Source organism: Halichoeres trimaculatus, unplaced genomic scaffold (assembly GCF_033239565.1).
Source record: "Halichoeres trimaculatus isolate MK-OKI-2021-1 unplaced genomic scaffold, fHalTri1.1 fHalTri1_scaffold_2, whole genome shotgun sequence".
In the NCBI taxonomy this organism is placed as follows: domain Eukaryota; kingdom Metazoa; phylum Chordata; class Actinopteri; order Labriformes; family Labridae; genus Halichoeres; species Halichoeres trimaculatus.
Genome location: NW_027437180.1, coordinates 18942361 through 18957027, shown reverse-complemented (window position 1 = coordinate 18957027; position 14667 = coordinate 18942361). Strand labels below are relative to the sequence as shown.

Genomic DNA, 14667 nt, shown 5'->3' with positions numbered 1-14667 from the left:
CTCTGGAACCAAGTCTGTCTCAGGATTGTAACTGGAAAAGGGAAAGTCCACATTAATGTCAGGTGTATGAATGAAAAAGGAATCAAGATTCAGAGGTGGTCAGATGGGGATGTGACTGACTCTCAGCTACCAAGTTTATTAGGATTAAGTCTTACTTTTAGGTAGAAATATCACCTAAATCTACAGCAGCCCACAAAACCCACTGAAAGCTACAGTAAATATCAGTTGGGGTCGATTTTTCCAAAGTGCCCTCACCAAGAGTTACCAAGAAAGAATTTGTGAGATGAAACCCTGGACTCTGAACACACCATATCCATTGACATGTTTGTCAACTCTACTATAAATGGTCAGATCTAGAGACCACAGAAGATGCAAAACACTGTTTTTTTTTTGTTTGTTTGTTTTTTTTTACAAACACATTTTCTGTGAGGGGGGAACTGGTTAAAACCACAACAAAGCAGAAAAATGGGATGCTTTGAATGCAGAAGAATCCCTGCAGATATGTCTTTAGCAGAATGACTATTTTTTCTTTTCTTTGACCCAAAAGGCCATCTGATCAGGTTGAAAGGCGTTGATTTGCACTTGTTCCTTCGTGGTTAATGGAGCACTAACAACCTCTCTTTTGACCTCTGAGTGAAAAGCCTCTAAATCAAGGTCTCAGTGGGAAATTCTTGGTGCCTTTTCTCTCACCCTGCATGTCATTGCTTTGAAGTAACACCAACTACTTTAACCTCTACAAGCCTTTTGGGTGACTGATTTGCTCCTTTTTATTTGGTACATATTCACCCATTCAACCGCACAAGACTACAGAAATTGGAAGCCATTTTTTCCTCCTCTTCTCCGGTGAAAATCAGAAAAGAGTGAGAGAAACAGTGCTAAGGAGCAGAGCTGGAAAAGCTCTCGCGAGGGCGCTACGGCAGATTTGAAATTTCATGTGAGGCTTTGTTAGCACATCACATTTGCTGCACTGTGACAGCAGGAGCCACCACACTGTATACCATTGCCTCTGCGTATGAGACATTCAATAAACATCAGACTCAGTCTGTGGTGCATGCCAATGCATTGCTTCCTCTTAAACTTTTAAGATCTCAGGTGTGAAAAAGCATTCTCTCTATCGAGCTGGAGCTCTACAGACGTTTTGGAAGTTGTCATCTACATATTTTAACATCCAAGCTGCTGCCCCACTGAGTTTAACCCAACATGGGAATAAAAGGTGGAGAAAATATGGCGATAAAAGGAGAAAAATAAGGTGATATTTGCGTGGTAGACAGTGATTCATGTTGCTTTCCTGTGAAGCTTTTGGAGTTCTTCTGTCACAAAGTTCTGAGGGAAAAACATTACTCTTAAAAATGCTCTGCTTCTGTTTTCACTTTGCATCTCTAGTGATAGTCTCACTTTTCTTGCTTTGATGTACTTTGGTTCAACTTTAGAAAGAAGTGGTTCATAAAAATCAAGCTGGAACTTCTGCAAGTTGGTAAAAATTATGTTTGTCACAAACTGACAGGGGAAACCAAATTTCAGATGAAAATGTATTGTGAAATAAGCACACTGGAGCACATGAGTGGGTACTTTGGTGCAAATTCAGCATTGTTGAAGCACTTTCATGTATAAAAACATGAGCTGTACTTTTGCACTACCTCTCTATCTGAATGTGTTCTTTACACATTCATTTTATCACCGTCTAATTTTCTGTTTATACAAAGCTTCAAAGTGGATATAAAAATTGAATATGACCAATGCCTTGCGGAGAATAATACACACCATTTCAGATAAGCTTGAGAGAGTTTGAACTGTGAACTTTGTGCAAAGAGAGTCTAGGTATTTTAATAAGAAAACCAGAAGTGCATGTTGAAAGATTCATTATCCACCGAACTGTTTCTGAACTTTTGCTTCTCCTTTGACTTTTTTCTAAGGAGAATGTAGGAGTATGAATCCAGTTATTCTTTCTTTTCAGACTTTAGAAGCGACTAAAAACTGACACATTCACTTTGTTAAAAAAAAAAAAATGTGCAGCAGAAAATAGTACCAAAACAGGACAGATTCAGATTCCACTTTCTCAACGGGCTGCATCTTGAAATCCAGAGCAAAGTGAGGACAGACGAGGTGCATTTAAAAAAGAGGCCTAGGAGACAAACACCTTCAGGCCAAAATCTCTTTTTGTAAACTCTAAATGCACGTCCTTTCATTTTATAACTCTGTGATTTGCATTTTAATCTATTTTTCCTTCCTTACAACCTTTTCCTCATTTTTTCAATCATCACCTGAGGCAGCTTGGCAGAAGTTTGTAAAGTTTTAGGAAGCAAAATTAATCGTACAAGACAGTGATACTGTGGAAAAACAGTACAGAGTGAGTGGGTGTGTGTGTGAGTGTTTTCTTGGGTGTGTGCCCAAAAAGAGTGAGAAGTCCGGAAGCCAAACAGTGACTTCATTCAACACATCATCAACTCCCGATGGATTCAGCTGTCATCTCCATAAACAAGTTTTACCCTGAGAGGAACTCTCTGCAGAAACTTTGAGTGCATCCTCAGGCTGTGCAGTATGATAAACATCGAGTAAGGAACATTAAAGATCGCTTGGTCATTTCAATTTCAAAGTACAGTGTGCTGGAAAGACCTTTAAAACCGCCTTTGGTTTCACTATCAATCAAAGTAGCGCTTGAATGGATACTGGTGGCTTGTTTTGGTTAACTGCTGAAGTCCTAAGGTCCAACATCGGTATCATTTGCTTACATTTAAGATTTTTTGAGGAAGAACAGCTTCACATAAGTATTTATTGAAAACTTTTTGGGAAAAAGTTATCAGCCAAAAGAATCTTTAACTTTGCTGCTCATCTCTTCTTTAGGAAAACTTCTCTGAACATAAGAAAATGGGGGTGAAGAGATTTACTGTAACTAAAACTGCACAAAAAAGTACAAAGGAAAAAACAAGAAAGCTAAAAGTAAGATTGAAAAGTTAACCAGATGATCTTATATTCTGTGTGTCACATTATCAGTGCCTTCACTTAAGCTGTTGAGAACGTTGATCTGGGGTTGTGACCAGTCTGGTTCAAGTTAAAACAGAGCCAAGCTGAGCTTTTAATAAACAATAAAGCTTATTTATCTGATGATAAAATCCTTTCAATAGATAATGGTGAACTATGTGTATTGTACAATCTATTTAGGACAAATGGCGTGTTTCATTCAAAAACTCAAGGTCTAAGTAAAAACCCATGAGAGCTTACATTAATGATATTGTTTAAACACATAAATGTTATTCAGCAGATCTGTGGAGGAGCTTTCAGAAAAAGAAATCAGTCCATGATTACATGGAATGAAACGTTATGAGTTAACAAAATCCAAACAATTTCCATCATTAGCTGAGCAGTTTGCCCCGAGCTCCAAGCAGAACAAAATATCCAGCATACTGACTCTACATCCTCTGGCATATTTGTAGAACAATACATATTCATGGCAGCTCTGCAGCACAGCCACCGGCAACAGCATGGGATGATGAAGAGCTTTGCTAAGAGGAACTTAATGATGATTCTTTGAGAGGAGTTGTATCATACTGTTTGAGATCATTTCTTTTCTTTTTTGTCTCTTTTTTTTAGGTGGCTGGGTTAAAACACAGCAGGGACATAAGTATCATCCCCCAGTGTTGAGAAATGGTGAAGTGCATGCAGTTCCTTTAGTGACCCCTAGAGATTGGCTCGAAAGCCAATTAAGACCAATATTATCGGCTGGGAGACATATTGGCACCAATGGCACCTTTCCCTATTTAAAAAAACTGAAGGGGGAAAGATCTCTGTAACACATGAGTTAAGACTATGTGAAGGCCGAGACTTACACATAAATTTGCATTATTAGGGGCATGGTTGACTGACCAGTGGGAGCACTGTAGCCTGCTTCAACTTAATGTCTACAAGTTTCTAGGTTCATCTCTATGTCTAGGAATAGGTGCAGGATTAATTACTTTTAAAGGTACAGACCAGATTCTGTCTGTAGGACACAGTACCGATTCACGCGAAATCAAATGACACCATGTTTCTGAACCTAAACGCATCCTTGTTATTGTGAGGGTGTGGAACAGTAGTCGATTTTCCATACTTGCCATGAAATAAATGTGAAATTAAAAACCGTTGAGCTTTTAATATTAAACAAATTAGTATTTATTACAACATAACCACACACAAAAGTACAGAAAAATTACTGTTTGCCTGGTACCAGGCATCTGTACCGTATCGTTTCAAGTGTGAAAGGTACCCATCCCTATCTGCGTCCATGTTTGTACAATCTGTTTGTTTTAAGAAGCCAACAAAAGACTCAGAGTTACAGCAATGAATTCAGAAGGAATATAATTTAGCTGAGGGATTTCACTTTTAATAAGTCATTTCCCTCTGACCGTCCACTTCCTCCAACTATCACCCCGACTGTGAGTATGCTACAGATCAGTTCCATATCCACAAATGACTTTTAACCTTCACTTGTTTCACTGTGAAAACTTATTTTCATAGTCGACAACTGCTTTTGTTAAGTTTTTGCATTATATTGTACATCTCAACAAAGGCCCATAGAGTTTTCTGAATGCCATCGCCTCGCTATAATAACTCTGGAAGGCTGAAACTCTTTTACTCTTTCCCTTAGGCCAGACCTCCGTCTTCACCATCTCTTCCTGCTCTTCCTGTTTCTCTTATTTGCATTCATCTGAAAAAGGAGCCAAATGGTGTTTTCCTTCACTAACTTATCGCCACCAGCCACAGTCTGGCATTTCACAATGGCAGAAAATAAACATTTGTGAGGCGATAAGATTCTTCCTGCCCGCGCCTGTCCTTATTGTTGCAGACAAACAGCACATTTAACACCGGAATGCATCATTCTTGTCCTTGAAGCATCCATCTCTCCTTTCAGTATTTCATATTGGTGTTTAGGGAAGCAGAGAAGAAGAACGAATACGAGGCAGAAAAACATGGACAGCCGCATATGTAGGCAGAGACATGGAGAAAACCTCTCTTAACACAACCTGTGTCAGGTGTCACACAGCAATACACACTACAACGCACACACACAGAGAAAGCTGGTCAGGAAAGTGAAAAGTTGCAAATCAGGAGGCTGAAGAAGTTATTCTTTTTTATTTTATCGTGAATCATTTTTGACCTTTTCATCTCCCAATCATTTTTTCTCTGTCTATGTATTTTCTCCAAGGCCAGGCTGTTGTTTGAGTGTGCACTGGGTAAAAGGCAGGCAACCAGCCCAGACAGGTGGCAAGTTAATTTGCAAGGACCCTTCTCTTTTAATATTAATGAAGGTCATGACTTGTGCTTTCACTTAATCAACCACTTGATATCATTAGACAAATGTTTTACTGAGAAAAGTTGAAACAAAATTTACTTATAACCCAACATCATCATTAAAGTCAACATCTGACAATAAAACAGCTCTATGTCTGCTTCATTCCCAACATGCAACCTGCTTTTCCACCCCGTGTTTCCTCTGTGGTGTTTGTTTCCCCTCTGTCACCGTGTGTTTGTCTATGTGTGGTAACAGATCCCACTCCTGCTGCCAATCCACCTGTCCATCTATCCAAACGTCACACACCTGCTGTATCCCAGCTCTACACCTACATCTACATCAGGTCGTTGAGTTTTCCATCGTGGTTTTCATGGCAAGTCCGGCCTAAGCTTTGATCAAAGAATCAACTTTGTGTTTTGCTTCACTCCTGTTGAATCGTGTGTTTACCTGTGCTCAAGGTTCACTGACTATCTGCGATCTCTACCCACCTGCCTGCCTTAGTGCCCTGTCTGTCTGACCTTGTACTGTCAGTTCCTCCTGCCTGCTCCACTCCAACACACTGGCGCTGCTCTTTGTTCTCCAATTCCTCAATCTTCTTAATTTTTAACCACATTATAATGTTGAAGGTCTAACAATTCAGAATCCAAACAAACCAAATATTATGACCAGAAGCAAGTTGTTTTCTGCTAAATCCACTGCAGGCGCATCAGTTTCACAAACTTTAAACGTAATTCTCGTAATGATTGTGACCAGCTTTCAAAATACTCTTGAGTCTTAATGTCATTCTAGATCAGAAACTTAAGGATGGAAGAGCAGTTATGGAGACTTTCATAAAAGTTTATGACATTACGTCAGTGGACTGTTTGGGTGAAATCAGTAGAGACTAAAGTCACGTTTCCACCAAGCAGTTCAGTTCGGTTCGTCTCCACTTTTTGGCCTCCATAGGGGTGCCAGACTAAACCGATTCAATCTCAGAGGTGGGGCTACAACTACAAAACTGCAGACCGTTAATTGGTCGAAAGAGCTGTCATTTACCATGTGACAGCGGCTGCATTTTTCCTAGCAGCACACAGTCGTCTCTGAAACAAAACTCGATTGCACTTTGTATCAAGAAATGCTGGATGTCTTCCATTGTTGATCTTTGTTTACTGTGTCACATTTTTCTTCTTCGATGGATTTATTAGCGGGGTACACTGTGTCACGCTACTATGGCGTCACTCTATTATGTCACTGAAGAGGCTGTCACCATCCAGCTTACACCCCGCCTACCACGAGGGGGCATAGTTGGCTGTGGAAACGCAAACAGGACCAAGCCAACCCGTACTAAACCGCACTGATCTGAACCAGACTGCTTGGTGGAAATGGGGCTATAGCCTCTGTTGAACCATATCACCATGAGCGCTGACTAACAGATGTTTTTCAACACAAGTCACCAGAACTGGACCTTAGAATGAAAGTTAGCTACAGCTTTGCCCGAATATTGCATCTCATTGAGACACCCAAACCAGACACAACAAAGGCACTGAGTTGAGTTTCCACACCATGAGTATATGTACAGGGCAAGCTGATTAACAAGCCATTTCTGTGCCTGGTGACATCATCAGCCCTGATCATGGAGCTGCTGTGGAGGGTGAGAAAATGGTTGCCTGCCTCAACATTACACCCATTAACAATCATTCAATTTGCATCTCCAGCCTCACTTCCATAGAATGAGACTGTAATGGAAATACTGTCAAACACTTGTCATGATGTAAATCAAGTACTGGTCATTAGTTTTATTTTTTTATTTTTTTCTTAAATTGAAGACGTGGGAAATGCAAAAACCAACATCGAGCAGAGTTGTGTGAATCGCTTGTCTCTATGAGCAACCTACACGTGAAGATAGCTGTGAGGGAGGATGTTATCTAGAACCGTACAAGAAATCAATAAATTCTATCAGCAAAACAAGCACGACCAAGCATCAAACCTGCAATGAAGTCTAGCTATGCAGTGTCTGCAGCATTCACAATGTCATAAGCTGGGACCACCTCCTGTCACTTAAGCTGTAAATCAAATCAAATGTGAGCATGGTTCAGGCGTTAAACCATCAACATTCAGAAAGTGCCTACAGATATAACTAGGACAACCAGGGTGATCTGGTCTTTGAACTTTGAGTGTGAAAATACTGGACGCAGTCTGACTTCACACTGTCAGGTCCCACAAACAGAATGGAGGATTAGACCCTCTGTTTCAAGGGGATTTTGATACTAAACAAAGTAACATTGCTCGAAGGATGCATCTGAGAGCTCAAAACCTTGATTCCACACACATTACAATGTTGCACAGCTACAGCTGATTCTTTCTTTTTCGCCTTCGAAAGAAATGCCCTTGCCTGAGTCTATTTCTGTTTTTATCCTCGTCAGAGATTGCAGCTTGTAGGAGGTGTTGAGAGTAATCGATATTGATTTGAGCTTCAACTTTTTCTCCTGATTAGTGATAGTCACTGCCTGAAGGCTACCCATCTGTGCTCCTGCTCGTGTGGATCACTGAGAGTATTGTTGCCTCTATAAAACGGGAGCTTGCAAGATGTGCTTGGGTGCTTATAAGAGATCTGAGCTTGTCCAGAGTGTTCTGACACCATCCAGGTAAAGTCATCCACTGATCTCTTAGAGAAGTGTTGAATGTTGCTCTAGACCAGGGATGTCAAACTCGTGCTATGGAGGGCCAAGAGGCTGCAGGTTTTCTTTCCAACGAAAAAATCCACCAGCTGATTTCACTGATTACCCCCACCTTTAAGCAGAGAGCAGGGACTAATCAGTGAAACCAGCTGGTGAAGTTTTTGGTTGGAAAGAAAACCTGCAGCCTCTTGGCCCTCCACGGCACAAGTTTGACATCCCTGCTCTAGACATAAGCGTCTGCTACATGTAGAATTGTGGGATTGTAGAAGGCTAACAGAGATAGTTGAGCATTTTTAAAGTGTTTGCATTGGGACTTCAGGCCTTCAACTCCATCTCATTGGTTGTGTTTAGATTTGTAGAGATAGTATTTCCTACAGTAGCCGCCATCTTAGGGCTTCACAGTGCTTCATCAGAAACCAATGGGTGACATCACTGAGATCAAAAGTCCAAAGTCTAAAGTCTTACTTGGGCAATTATAAATTATCTGCATTTGAAAACCGTGATGCATGAAAATGCCATATGAGGGATATACAAGACATTGGTTCCCAAACTTTCTCTGCAGAATCCTGCTTCGGTAAAGGAAAACATTTGAAGCTGGAGCAGGTGTGGTCAGATTCTGCTGCTGTGGTGAGGTGTTCAAAGCCGGTGAAACTACTCTTTACTTATCACTCCTGAATTATTCCATGAGTTTGTAATGTCAGTGCCTGCAGTTAGGGAGAACAAAAATGACTTATGATCGTTTCACCAGTCCTCTCTGACTGCCGAGTCTTAACTCTTTTTTTGCAGAATACCACAACCTGAAACTACTGACCTGTTTCCTTTTCTTCACTCCATTTCTTTAATTAAACTCTGCCTTTTAAAAATTAATTTCCCCCCCACGTCCGTCTTCTTTCATTGCAAATGGTCTGTCTCAAAACTATCATTACAGAAATTTGTTAGCGCACAGGTTTTGCCAGCTTTGTTTCATTTAAAGGTTTCAGTGAGCGTTGAATTTGGCTTTGTGAAACCTGCAGATACAGTGTTCAGCATTCTTTAATGCTCTCCCAGCTCCTACAGTTTTCTCCTAACCTCATTAGTGCTTCTTTGCTCTTATTTTTCACTCTCTCTCCTTTCTTTTATCATCTGCTCTTTCTTTAATTTCTGGTTTCTTTGATCCACTTCTTTGTATTTTCATTGGATTAGCTGTGCTCCCAAGGGACCTTATATCCAATCCTCTGGTCATATTCCCTCTGCAATTACATAGACCAAGATTACTGGCGCATCACAAATACATAACCACATATATATGCCTGAAGTCATGTATATATTCATCCTCCATGCAGTAAAGTATGTTCAATTTGATTTAAACCACTATAAAGGGCTTGTTTGGATCATTATTCTCAAAATCATCAGCATAAAAGTTGTTTACAAAGCTGTATCTGCAAATATTTTGTTTGTACTCCATGTTTTTCTTTTTTCTGTATCTAAAGGATAAATCCTCTCTGGATAGAAACATTCAAGAGAAAGGGCTCACCTAGAGCCAGGAGAAAAACCTGGCCGAGGCTTTTTTAAATTCTGATTTATTTTGTGGTCTGTGTGGGCGTCTATTCACGCCTCTGACTCAGAGCACCTGCTCACCTGTTGCCCCAACAGTAGATTTGTGAATGGGTTCTCTGGCCTGCGGGCATTCATACACCTCTGCTTGCTGATAGTTACACATTCGTATTAGAGCACCAGCTAAGAAAGGAGAGGAGGTGAACTTCAGAAGAACATGCACAAGTTCGTGCTGAAGAATCCGAGACTCTTCTGTCTGTGTGGCCCTGAGATGTTCCTTACATTTTATATCATAATGACTGTATTGGAGTCGTGATGTAGTAAGATAATCAACATGATGAGAGTAGAAAGTCAATTAAGTTCATTGACAAGATATTTCAAATTGATCAGCTTGGTCTGAAACCATGACTAACGGCTCAAATACACCAGAGGCATTCCCAGTTTGGCTCCACTCCATTGCATGTTTGCTGCATCACCTCACACTGGCTGCATGTTCAACCCGGCAGCTTACAGGACAGTAGACAGCTGGATCCGCGACAATGATGATTTCATACACTTTCCATTTGGCTGTAGCAGCTCTAACCTGTTGAGTCCTGGCCTGGCTGCGCTCATCATGTCAGTTTGTTGATACAGTCAAGTTGAATAGGATCTGATTTTTTGTTTGTTTGTTTAATTTTGAAAAGTCGCTGAGTGTTTTTAAGTGGTTCCATGATCTACTTCCTGTCCTGCTCAATCTACTTTTGTCAAATTGACTCATCATAGCCCTGGCAAAGGGGAGGAGACACATTCGGTCGATTTCACCCATTAGACGTAGGAGACTGCTATAAGGTGTTTATTCTGTCAAATACAGTTCATTTTTATATATAACACTGTTTCACATTACATAATACGCAGGATGGTATACAAAAATGAGCTGCAATGACCTGCATATCAAACAAAACACCCTCTGTTCATTTCTAGTGTTTCTGAAATTGAGAAATATAGCAATAACCAAAGAAGAAACATGACTCAGTCATGATTGTAGGAAGGTTTGCTCCAAGGAAAAACAACAAAACTAAAATCTCTTTCTTTAATCTGCCATACCTGCTTTTGTGATGCAGCTTCCTGTTGGCATCAGCCTGATTTGCTGCACCTGTATGCTTCGCTCATAGCAGGTAGCTTAAACTCAAAGTACACAGTTGGTTAACGCTTGATACACAGCGCATGTAACAAGGTTTTTGAAAAACCTTTGACAAATCAACATGTTCAGCTCTAAAACTTTATTACTTGTTGAACATTATTTTCTAAATTTAATCATCTATTTGTTGTTGTGACGTGAATATTTTGGGTTTTGACTGTTGTTAAAAAAGATGTTAATGAGGGTTTAATAATCACTCTCAGCTCCCCAGAACACTGACTGACATTTCAGCTGTTTTCTGGTGTTAAAAGATCACAAGGCATAATCAGCTTATCAAGAAAATTATCAGCTGAAAAATCAACTTTGGAAATAATTGCCAAAGCCCTCATTAATGGCAACGACAATGTGGCTGATAATGAAGATTGTAATGAGGAAGAAGAGGGAAGGTTGATTAAAACAGGGGTAATGATGATGATGATGATTATGCACGTAGAAAGATTGAAGGAACATCATGAGGCATGTGTAAAGAGGTGATTTAATATAACCATGACAATTACGGTGATGATAGAAAAATAATAAATAAGGTAGTGATGGAAATACTGATGGCAAGATAACTGACAGGACTGAGGAGAGCAATGATCAAAGAGGCAATGCTGAAGATAATTATGGAGAAAATAATGTTAGAGAGTGTGAGAAGGATGAATTTTGTGGTGTAGGTGGGGTCTTTGATAACAGATAACATCAAAACAGATGATTGTTGAAAAGATTATATAGCCAAAAGCAAAAATGAGGAGGAGGTGGTGGAAGAGGAAGATACATGTGGATATGGTAATGAAATGATAACAGGTAGATAACAAGGAAGATGAACAAAACGAAACTTGATTAAAATGATGATGACGATGAAAACAGGATTGATGATGTTGCCAACGTGGAATGTATCAGTGGATGTTAACACTCAGCTTTCTCCTCCTGTTTTTATGAGCCCTCTCAAACTTGGCTCGTTCCAGCAGCCTGCAGCTCAGCACGGACAACCACTCTCCCATCACGGCACTGTTTTGCACGGCCAAATGAACCACGCACGAACCACCGAAATGAAATGCATAAACGAATTTGTCTAACTTGCAGAGTGACCGGGAGGAAATCTCGCTGGAATCAAAACATATCATCTTTGCATGCCCATTGGCTCGCTCTGTCCCATCGCATCAGTCAGGATTGCTCTCACGGCGGCAATCATCCGTCATGTCTGCACGTGTGTTGGGTCTGTGGGGCTGCGCCGTGATACCAGAGGACGGGGGAGAGGAGTGGGGTGAGGGGGTCTGGGTGAGGGTGTTATGTGTCTCTTGGCCAGATGGGTCGACCACCGTCAGCCAGAGATCATCCTGATCAGTCGGGGATATGACAGCGAGAGAGAGCGCGGGACCCGCAGCTTTGTGCGTCAGTGCGCATTGGAGAGGCGATAAATCAAACGCCTGGCAGAGAGCGCTGGTGTAGGACGCCATCTCTCCCCCCTCTCTCTTACCTCCCCTCTCACCCCCTCTCCCCCTCCACTTTCTCATCTGCCCTCCATCTCCCTCTCCATGTCTCTCTCATCTCTCTTCTCTCCCTGTCTCCAAACGCGCACTCTGCCGCTGCAGGATGAGGTTTGTGTGGCACGCTGTAGCCGTCCTTCCTCTCCTCCATCCCCACTAATACAACATTTATCGAAACAACCACTTTGATATGGAAATTGATATCTCGAGCTCAGGCACTCGTGTGCGCGCGTGGAATACGCACGCATCTTTTACAGCCATCTCTGCTGCTCACACTCCCTTCCCCAACAAGCACTTGTACAGGCTCTGTTATGATGGCAACACCACACACTTACGCACACACATGCAGATTTCACCGCCACACACACTCACGCAGCAGCCGCCTCCTTCGTGTTGGGCACTGTGAAACCCCAGCAACACCTCTCAGAGCGCATCAGCACGGGATCTCCTGATCTGAGGGCAGCCGCTTTTAATCATCCCAACAGCTTCCTTGACCACTTTCATAAAAAAAAAACACGCATTCAGTGTTGCGCTAAAACTGCCGTGTTGCCATCTTTTCAGAAGAGACAGCACCAGTCCATAGGTCGCGCCTGCAACAATTTGTTCAAATCTTTACAACCTCTTTTCCAATGTTTTCTTCTCCATATCTTTCTGCTCTTCCCCTGCTTCTTCATTTCATTTATGTCAGAGGAGTGGATCCTCAAAACAACCCACTAACGACCCGGGACCAACTGCACAGCTCCATCAGCTCCAGACGAGGAGCGTGTTTGCCAAACAAGCAGATTCAACGCTGCACCTTGCATCTCCTTGCGATCCACGGACCAAAACCTCTCAACGTGGCAGCATGCGTGTGTCTCAAGCGCGCTCAACATGCATCCCACAAGTGCAGAAGCACACCCACCTCCCTCCCAAGACATATACAGCTGCTGAGTCCAGCTTGGACACGAAACGGCGAGTTTTTATGTGTGTGTTTTTTTCACTCGTCTTACCTTGATCGGGGTCTCGGAGTGAGCGGGTAGGGAGAGGGAGCATGCAGCTTTATGGTCCGTTCTGCAGCGGCACAGACGGAGAAAGCGAGAGTATTATCCCTGGACAGCGGCGGAGGTCCGTGCGTACCAGCGGAGAGAAAGAGGGGGGGTGCACACGCAAGAGGAGGGAAGAGAGACAGAGGAGAGAGAGTGCAGGGTGAGGGGTAGAAGAGGAGGGGGCGGTTTTGTCCGACAGAGGGGTGACGCTCAAAACGGGGTAACAGCCGCTCCTTGTTTCATAAGAGTGGCATGAACCTGCAGGTAAAATAAAAAGAATCATGTTTTTCAATCGTTGTTTGAAAAATGTCGGGTGTGCATGTTTGAAATGCCAAAGAAGGCCTGGTTTAAATATCACAGTGATATTCCCACCGGGACTTCACGCATCTGTGAGTCTCTGAAGACCATTTCTGGCGACCATGTGTTAATTGAGCTATTTTTATCTCCATCCAAATTACCATTACAGACTATTCCAACCATGCATAAATTATCTCTGTAGCTTTTTACACTTTGAATGAGAAAACAATCTTCAGAAATATAACGAAGCGGTGTTATGGCTCTGCTTTCAGGCTTAATCTAAGCAATATGGCACCGATGCAGTAAAACGAACTGTGCAAGGGAAAGTTACAGCCCACTCTTGCCTCCAGAGGCGGAAATAATTACATAATGTTAAGGCTCTGAGAGTGTGTGGAGTTTAGGGGGAAAACTGGAAAGCGCCACCCTTTCTCATTCCATCACCAGTGCAACTTATTGCCTCCCATGCAGCGGCGCGCAGCTGATTTTCAATCTGGGCACGTAGCAACGCGCCTCAGAAGTGCGCGCCCGTGCGAAGGGGCATGGAGTCAGTGTCTCCCTCCTTCTCTCACTCTCACGGTCTCTCGCGATTCCTCTCTATTTCTCCCTGTGACACACACACACACACACACACACACACACACACACACACACACACACACACACACACACACACACACACGGGAAAGTGCGCAGCGAGGAAAGAGGGAGATCCAACTGTGCCGCTGACGTCACTGCTGGTCAGCTTGAGAGGTATCGATTTGCTCCAGCGTAATTTGTGCGCGAGTTTTTTATTATTTTTATTTCTGGTTGTATGTGTGTGTGTGTGTGTGTGTGTGTGTGTGTGTGTGTGTGTGTGTGTGTGTGTGTGTGTGTGTGTGTGTGTGTGTGTGTGTGTGTGTGTGTGTGTGTGTGTGTGCTTCACTGTCCAGGGTCCCCATAGAAAGAGGGACAGAGCAGTCTACTCAGACCCACCCCAGTGTCTCTCATATTGATGGAGCACCTCCTCAGAGCTCCTCATCAGCCTCCTCTGCTTGCTTTGTTCTCATCACTGAATCACTCATTTAGCAGCAGAGCCCGACTGAATACCATCACATGTAATCACATGGAGCCCATTATGAACACAGGTGGATGTCTATTAGAGTGGAAATGGGAAAAAGTGAGCGCAGCTCATAGAATCATTGGAAGACTAAACTAATTTTTTGAATCTTCAAGGAAAGATACTCTGTATCTCTGTGGATAGTCA

The 14667-nt window shown here is 42.3% G+C and overlaps 1 protein-coding gene across 1 annotated transcript in view; it reads right to left on the bottom strand.

Moving 5' to 3' along the window:
• The window catches only part of LOC141786862 (protein phosphatase 1 regulatory subunit 29-like), a 265322-nt gene extending 252113 nt beyond the window's left edge, over positions 1–13209 (bottom strand). The window contains exon 1 of the mRNA XM_074665295.1: positions 13092–13209. The gene's annotated coding sequence lies outside the window, so the exon portion shown is untranslated. The remainder of the gene's footprint in view (positions 1–13091) is intronic.
• Between the last annotated feature and the right edge of the window lie 1458 nt (positions 13210–14667).